This window comes from Notechis scutatus, chromosome Z (assembly GCF_049901735.1).
Source record: "Notechis scutatus isolate UNSWTSFEM ecotype Mainland chromosome Z, rNotScu1.2, whole genome shotgun sequence".
NCBI lineage: Eukaryota > Metazoa > Chordata > Lepidosauria > Squamata > Elapidae > Notechis > Notechis scutatus.
Window position 1 is genome coordinate 113,839,244 of NC_142025.1, and position 9,366 is coordinate 113,848,609.

The window sequence follows — 9,366 nt, forward strand, 5'->3', positions numbered from 1 at the left end:
TTTCATGAGATAGCAGAAACCGTAACATGAGTCCATTATACTCAAAACATAGCAGGCACCTCCCAAACTGTGGTTTTTTAGGACCATTTATGTCAGCAAACACAACCTCTAAAGGTTCTTTGGTCTTAAACCCATTAAGTCTGTTTGCTGGAATAACCTTGCTTTTCTCTTGGCTACAGGCATTACAGTTTAAGTACTTGCTACAGGGTTTTAATTTTACTCCCTCTGACAAGTTGACAGTTTGTTTGAGTATTTTGAAATTAATGTGCTCTTCTTGATTTTATGGTCTGTGCTGCATGTGCTACAAGATAAACCACATTGTAGATATTATAGCTCTCCCCAGACATGGTCATTTCAAATACAGAGACTGGGACTTTCCCAAGCTCTTTCTTCTTAGTGCAGTGTTCAGCTTTCAAGTGAAATGGATGTAGTGTACAATGAAATATGGATTCCCAGAATGAATTAATATAAGGAAAGGGACTTAAATAAGTTTTTATGCTCTCAAGAAAGTCCTGAAATCCTGGCACAATCCTTGTGTGATGTTAGAAGTAGAGGGAACCATTGAAAGTCTGGACTAGGATTTCTTCTCTTGATAACATAATGGTGAAATCCCATTGGTAGGTCATGAGCCACACTCTGTGACCAATTGGTTTTTTTATATTAAATTCAAAGGCATGTAGCCCCCATTGTAAAGTTTCCATAGATCAGGCAGTCCCATAGGCAAGGAATACACTGATATTCTTCAATAATATACTGTTTATAACATTGTTTACATGAGAAAAAAGGAATTGTTTATTTATGACAACATCTGTTAAAACTGGGATCATCCCCATCCAAGCAATGCAAATCTTGTTCTGAAAAAGCTTTGGTTGGAGGTTCTGAAGAAAGATTTCTCCACTTTCATCTGCTGATACTAAGAGGCCAATCCAGTTCCACCTAAAATGTTTTAGTAAATGAACAATTGCCTCATATTGCAAATTTTCATTGGGAACCATGTTGAAGAAGGAAGAAAAATGACTTTTATCACTCAGGATTGGATCAAAGGAGCCATAATCAATCTATTTGGAATAAAGATGCACATAAAATTCAATTGAGAATCCAATTGTGGTCATCAAATGATAGCAGTGGTCCAGTATCTAAGAGGTTGCCACAAAGAAAAGGGGATCAATCTATTCTCCAAAGCACCAGAAGGCAGAAGAAGAAGCAATGGATGGATACTAATCTATGAGAGAACCAAGCTGGAACTAAATAAAAATAGCCTGATGATTAGAACAATTAATCAGTGGGACGACTTGTCTGCAGACATTTTGGGTGCTCCAACACTGGAAGTTTTAAAGAAAAGGTTGAACAAGAATTTGTCTGAAATGGTATAGGATTTCCTGCCTGAGCAGGGGTTGGACTAGAAGACCTCCAAAATCCCTTCCAACTCTGTTATCTAATTTCAAAACCTCAAAATTTTCCACGGAGATTTACATATAAAAAGGAGATTGTATACTTAAAAATAGGAAACTTTGAGAACTCAGAATTGAGAAATGCTGTAGATGTTCATTGTTCATTGTCAATTGTTAAGCTGGCTAAAACTGATAAAAGCTAGAATTTATAAAACAGCAACAAAAACAATAACAACAACAGAAGTTTTCTTGGTCTGCTTTTGCCAAACAGGCAGATCTGTGAAAAATGGTCATACCTGTGGAAACTTCTAGATGTTCAAAATGTGGGCCATCTGAATGGAATTGAGGGAGATGAGGTCACCAATGATAGGCAAGAAGTCCAGTTCCCTCCTTCTGCCACAGTTGAAGTTCACAAGACTCCTTCGATTCAGAAAAAGAAAATCTAAAATGTTCTTATTTGTCTGCCAAGCATTGAAACTAGTTTCATAAATCTCCAGTGCTGGTGTGATGTTGGGGAACAACTTAACAAGGGCAAAGTACATCGAAAGAGGTTGCTGGACATATTTTGGTATCAAGCTGAAATAAAAATGCAGAAGTAGAGAAAATTATATCACAAAAAGAACTGAACCTAGATGCAAATCATTAATTATGTAGATCATTTCAGTGACTTGTGTGGGATTAATTTTGGATTTCAATCAAAGATACCTTTTGCTTTCAATATTATTTTGACACCTCAACAGAATAGGAGCCATGTATCTGAATCCTTTGTAATATTACATGTCTGTCCAAATGAGCACTGATTTAAACATGTGCCATTATCATTTCAAGACTGTATAAAAGGTAAAGGTTAAAACTTTGGATAGTAAAGGTTCCTCTCGCACATACAAGCTAGTCATTTCCAGCTCTGGGGGATGGTGCTCACATCTCCATGGTCATGTGGCCAACATGACTAAATGCTGAAGGTGCATGGAATGCTGTTACCTTCTCATTACTGTGGTCCCTATTTTTCTACTTGCATTTTTACGTGCTTTTGAACTGCTAGGTTGGCATAAACTGGGACAAGTCATAGCAGCTCACTCTGTTATGCGGCACTAGGAATTCAATCTGCTGAACTTCCAACTTTTCTGATCGACACACACAGCATCTTATCCACTGAGCCAATGCATCCCTTTGGATATACTATAGAGTTAGATAAATGGGAGAAATTATGGGACAGAAATTATGAATTAACAATGTCAACTGCCTATAAGGAAAATCTATATAAAATGTTTTATAGGTAGCACTTACCACCAGCAAGGCTGGCAAAGTTGTTTGAAAACATGTCCAATTGGAAATCAAATAATGGGTTTGTATTATCATATGTGGTGGATGTTACGAACTAAGCTAACGCGTTCATTAATAACCCTAATAGTTTTACTTCAACAGCAGGCTCGTAATCCTGCACTTCTGATTGGCCCGCGAATAGCGAGTCGTGATTGGTCGTTTCTGGCTGAATTGATTGGCTGACAGCGGGTTGCCTCTGATTGGACGTTTCTTAGAGCGGTAAACTCAAACCATTGGGTGTTTTGACAGCAGCCAGCTCTATAAAAGAGCTGCTGCTGCCCAAGTATTTTGCTCTGTTCTGAAGTCACTAATAAAGAGTTGAAGTCACAGTTCAATGCCTCGTCTCTGTTCCTTGTGCCCATGCTCAGGACTTAACAGTGGACATGTCCAAAGACAAAAAGATATTGGACTAAAATACACACATGGTTAGAAAAAACTGATAAAGCAACTTATTGATTTTAAACCAGAATTTTTTTTGTTGGGTATTTTACCAGAACAGTATTATAAAGGGAACACATATCTAATACTACCGTGTTTCTCCAACAATACGGCCTCCACCAATAGGAAGCCCCACCATGTTTTATTGGCATAAAATCAAATTAAGCCCCTCCCCCCAAATTAAGCCCCATATTAAACATGCGAAATGGGGGGGAAGCGGGGCTTGCCGTTAGGAAGTACTTTTGTTGCATGCCCGGATATGGTGCTACCTGCGTTGGTGGGGCACTTCATATCGGGAGATCTCCCACCGTTGCTTCTCCCTTCTCCCTTGCTTTCCCTTCTCCCTTGCTGCCGCGGCGTTTGGCGCAGCCACGTGCGGCCAGTCAGGGCTCCTCCCTGCAACCGGAGCCCTGAGGAGACACTTGGCTTCAGGCGCTCCCGTCTTCCCTTTGCTTTGAAGGTAAAGCGAATTATTTTACAAAGCCTCCCTGCCCGAGAGGGCAGCCCAACCCACGTGGGGAGGCTAATTTCCCGGGGCCTCTTCCGTTCCTCCCCGACCTCCCTACACTGCGCGCCTCTGACGCGCCGGTCCCTTCAGCCCAGCGAGCTCTTCCACCTCAAAGAAAGGCCAGGCGGGCGGCTGCAGAGCAGCAGCAGCGGGTCTGAGCCGCTCGCAGCGGAAACAGCCACCACCCTTAGCCCGACGCGGGGAGAACGAGCGAGGTTAGCGCCCGCCAGCCCGTCCTTCCTGCCTTTGGAGGCACCTGCACCGAGCGCCTCCGCGGCTCGGTTTCCCCTACTGGCGGGTCCTCCTTTCGTGCAGAGGGCTGCGGGGAATGCACTCGCCTGAGAGGATCTCTCCCTCTCTCTCCCGCAAGGTCAACGTCTGCGCTGCGGAGGAGAGGGCTGCAGCCGGTTCCTCCTGCTTGCTGAGAAGTGAGGAAGCCGCGGCTCGCCCGTGTGAGATTTGGGAACGAGGGGCAGGAAGAGGCACACACACACCCGCATCTCGCTTTCCCAGCTCTGCCCAGCATTTACGGCTCTGGCGCGGCCCTGGCAGGATGAGCGGAGGGTCCGGCGGGAAGGCGCTCACTGCCCGCCACGGCTGCGCCAGAGCCGTAAATGCTGGGCAGAGCTGGGAAGCGAGCCGCGGGTGTGTGTGTGCCTCTTCCTGCCCCTCGTTCCCAATCTCACCTGGGCAGCCGTGGCTTCGCCCGGTGAGATTTGGGAACGAGGGGCAGGAAGAGGCACACACACACCCGCATCTCGCTTTCCCAGCTCTGCCCAGCATTTACGGCTCTGGCGCGGCCCTGGCAGGATGAGCGGAGGTTCCGGCGGGGAGGCGCTCGCTGCCCGCCACAGCTGCGCCAGAGCCGTAAATGCTGGGCAGAGCTGGGAAAGCGAGCCGTGGTGTGTGTGCCTCTTCCTGCCCCTCGTTCCCAAATCCACCTGGGCGAAGCCGTGCTTCCTCGCCGGGTGAGATTTGGGAACGAGGGGCAGGAAGAGGCACACACACACCCGCATCTCGCTTTCCCAGCTCTGCCCAGCATTTACGGCTCTGGCGCGGCCCTGGCAGGATGAGTGGAGGGTCTGGCGGGAAGGCGCTCGCTGCCCGCCACGGCTGCGCCAGAGCCGTAAATGCTGGGCAGAGCTGGGAAGCGAGCCGCGGGTGTGTGTGTGCCTCGTCCTGCCCCTCGTTCCCAAATCTCACCCGGGCGAGGAAGCCACGGCTATTAAGAGATTGATTAAGAGAATGATTAATTACATAATGAAAGCTTTCTAGTATGGATAAGCTAATATATAGCTAATAAGCTTGTGTGTGTGTGTGTGTGTGTGTGTGTGTGTGTGTGTGTGTATGTATATGTATATGTTTATGTATATGTATATGTATATGTATAATAGTACAGTTGAACTTTACCCAGTAATACAACTCCACCTCTTGGATTCTTGAGACCTGAATAGTAGATTTATTCTCTATCAACTGTGGGGTAAAAATCTCATTTAATTAATATTAATTCTATTAATAATGTAGCAACTATTTAAATCATTGAGGATGAGACTTTCAGTGGGACTTAGATATCTAGGTAAGTATTTTGAAGAGACTGGTTGGACATCCTTTTCCTAATGGATAAAATGATGCTCAACCAATTTTGTAAAGTCATCTCCTGACAGAGAGTGTATTTGTCTTTGAAAGTTTAAGAACACCAGCACATCAACTTCAACAGTCATCAATAAGTGGAAATTTTGGCAGCAAATTATTTGATCAGAAAAAAAGCACAAATTTTTAGTTCATAATTTTCTGATATGTTGGAGCTTCCTTCTTTCATAGAAAAGGTACATTGAAGATTGCATAAAATGTGTCCACGTATCTAGTTCTTCCTAGAACTGCTATTAAACTTTACATGCAACTACACACTTCAATTATATGTTAACACTTAAGATGCCTAACATCTCTAAATGTGACAGTAAAGGGACCAGAATAATGTACCACTTCCCTACATTCTGTTACCTTTCTCTGAAGTTGCATTGTTCTTTGAAGAGAGAGTAGAGGCACTTACTTTACCATTTCAGCAACATTTGGCAGTTTTTTGAAACTCTGTATCATTTTAGCTCCTGAGGTGAAAATTGTCTTTGGAGCTATAGAGGACTGGAGGCAGACTGATTTCAATCCCTCACTGATACTGCTAGGAAGACAGAAGAAGAGCAGAATTAATTTCAGTGCCAGGAGTCTTGAACTATCATTCCATCTTTTCAAGTACATAGTCAACAAAATATAGCTATCAAGTTTCCCCAAAAGTTGCTTTGATTAGACCTAATGGGAAATGTTAATGGAGAAGGAGGTTGTAATATTAAAGATAAAACAGAATTGTTTCCTTGACTTGGCTAAATGAGATTTTGGTGGCACAAGGTGAATTTTCAGGAATCTTTCAAAGTACAGACTTTTTTTAACCTTTTTGTCCCAGACGACATCCTTATTCAAGTGTGATACTGCCAAAGAAACAAAAGTGGAATTATTGTCATTTTGCAAATCATAACCTCATCCTCTATTCCCTTGTGATTTAGGCAATTTTGTTTGTATAAAACTTGTAAGTGGTTATTAGTTACAGTTAGTTTCCTGTAGGAAGTGTCATTTTCTTTCTGTTGCCTTTCAATCTTCTTTGTTCTTACCTTGATCTTATATTCAGTAAATTTTCAGAAACTTTGGCTTTTGAAAATTGCATTACCTACATCAATCTATATCAACCCTCACATGGATGCCAACTTCTTAGATCACAGAAAGCTTAATTACAAGGGGCCGAAAGAAAGGTGTGAACTTGAAAATGTGATTAATTTAATATACAGAGAAAAGCTGTAACAGTCCATTGATCTTCCCTAAAATGAAAAAAAGCCAAAATAAATCAATCCTTTTTTAAAAAAAATTATTGATTTTTAAAAACAAACATAAACAAACAAAACATAAAACATAAAGACATAAAACATCTTTTTTGAAAGCAGCATAGTCCCGGGTTACATCTCTAATATTAATATTTATTTGTGTACAGACACAAATTCCAGTTCATGCTCATTTTTATATTCCATTCCATATCTTATTACTATTCTACATTTGCAATATATCTTCTCCCCTCTTTTAACTTTCTTAATTTTATTTTATTCATTTCATCTCAATTCAAATCATTGTACTTATATTTTTGTCTGTCCTGTTTCAATTGTCTACTATCTTTTCTCATTAAACAAAATTTCTCCTGTAATCACTGATTGGAGTATGATGCCTTTATATCTTTCCCCTAAAATTATAACATTTAATATAATACATAACTTCCATTCGGATTCTGCTTTGCACTTTCTAAAATTACATACTGTATTTTTTTTTAAAGAAAAAATTATAAATTTATAATATAATTAGAACAACAATCCATACCAATTCAATTGTATCATTAATATTAATATTTATTTAAATCTTAACATTTTACACATTACTTTTCAGATAAATATCATACTTCTATGGGAACACTTATAAACTTTCCATATTTAATTCCCCCCCACTTCACTTATATTTTATAAAACATTGAATAATTAAAATGTTCCCATTCCTTCCTAATTCAATTCTCTCATTTATTTTATTTCATTTATTTTATTCACAAAAGATTCACTAAATTACACTGACTATTTTATCCCTCTTTTTAATCATATGTTGTTTCCAATTTTCTAACATTATTTCTATTACAAATATAACAATACCATCTTATGTGCCTTCACAGAATCCCTTTTTCAGTTAGATTTTCACCCATTATCTCTGAATAGATCCTATTTCTTTACAACTTGCTCCAAACCTTTGTATGGGACAACTTAGATGGCGACGCCCAACTAGGAAGGTGAAGCTCTCGCTCCTGGACCACTATCTCCCTATAAAGCCATCACCTGCACCAGAAACCACTTTTAAAGCTGCTGTTACACCAGTAACTGTGAGTAAACCTGAGTCCAAAAAACAAGCCCAAAAACGCTAGATTCTGAAGCTGTGGAGCCCAAATATTCCTGCTAACAGATCCGGAGCCCTCCTCTCCTTCCCCAGAGAAATGAAGCCCTTTCCTTCACTCGGAGCCTGCCTGCGGAGTGCTAACAACCTACCTTCATTTAAATCCCTCACACAGCTGATAGAAGTTATCTTCCACGCCAGACAATGCATTTCCTTTAATATCCCCACGCAGTTTTCACCGCCACATCGGTCAGCTGGCAGAAAAAAACGAGGAGAGAAAAAGCCCTGAGGCTCTTAGTAGCCAAAAGTCACCCTGGACGGCAGAGGAATGCTTTTGAGACTGACTCGAAGAAAACCTCTCCATCCGAACTAAAAAGAGACTTAGCATGGCTAAATCAAAGCTGTGACAGAAGTAAAAAAGAAAGGAAAGATCTTGTAACAGCGTGCTTAATCTTGGTAAAAAATCACTCCAATTTCTGCAGTGGAAAGATTAGGCATGCACGCCCCTAACTACCTCAATTCCAACTACTGCTGGCCTTAAATGCAAACTACTCAATGCAAGAAGCCTCGTGAATAAAATACCTGAATTTTTCCTCCTACTAAATATGGCTAAATTCGACATTATATTTGTCTGTGAAACATGGCTCAATGCATCTCTCCTTGACTCCATTACCACAGTAAGAGACTATCATGTTTACCGATCAGATCGTGAAATTCATAGAGGAGGTGGTGTTGCTATCTTCTATAAAAAAGTCCTTACATCTAAAAAATATCCAAGTTACCCAGGAGCTTGCTCTTCCTGAGACCATCATCTGTGAACTATCCTTAAATATCACAATTCGATTCTTACTATGTTACAGAGCACCTGATTATGACATCGAACATGTAAACAAGCTAAATACATTACTAACATGGGCTGCATCCTGCCCATACCCTTTTATCTTTCTTGGTGATTTCAATCTACCTCATATTGACTGGACCCTAAATGATTGTACAACTGAAATCATACACACAACCTTCTACAATGCTATTACAAATCTGGGACTGGAACAACTAGTAACCAACAACACTAGACTAAACAACTGCCTCGATCTCATCTTCTTCAATAGTTTGAATTTAATTTACGGAATACAAACTAAAGAACCCTTTTCAGCAGTGACCACAATATGATTGACTTTTGTCTCAACATACGCCCACACAAAAATCACCACAATGATGTAATCCCCAATTGTAACTTCAAAAAGGCAACTATGATCTTATAGACAACGATCTCTCATCCCTTGATTGGCAATCTCTATTCACTGGATGCAATACTGTTGAAGACCATTACAACATATTTTTACTTGAAGTCAAAAGAGTCATCAAACTATATGTACCAACAACAACTCCCAAAACAAAACAAAAAGCAGATTACCAATAACAATAAGAAAACTTCAATCCAAAAGAGATCACTCTGGCGGAAAAACAAATCTGGTCACGTTGCCAATTTCAAAAGCCGATACAAAAATTTATGCCACCAGATAAAGACCGAATGCACCAATTATCACATTAAACAAGAGGAAAACCTTCTAAGCACCAATTCCACCCGTGCTTTTTACAATTTTGTAAACAACAAACTAAAAGACTTAAGGCCCATCCAACCCTTGATAGGACCTGATGGTAAAGACTGCAACGACGACACCATTAAAGCCAACATCTTTAACACATTCTTCGCTCAGTATTTGTAAACAGAAATGGATC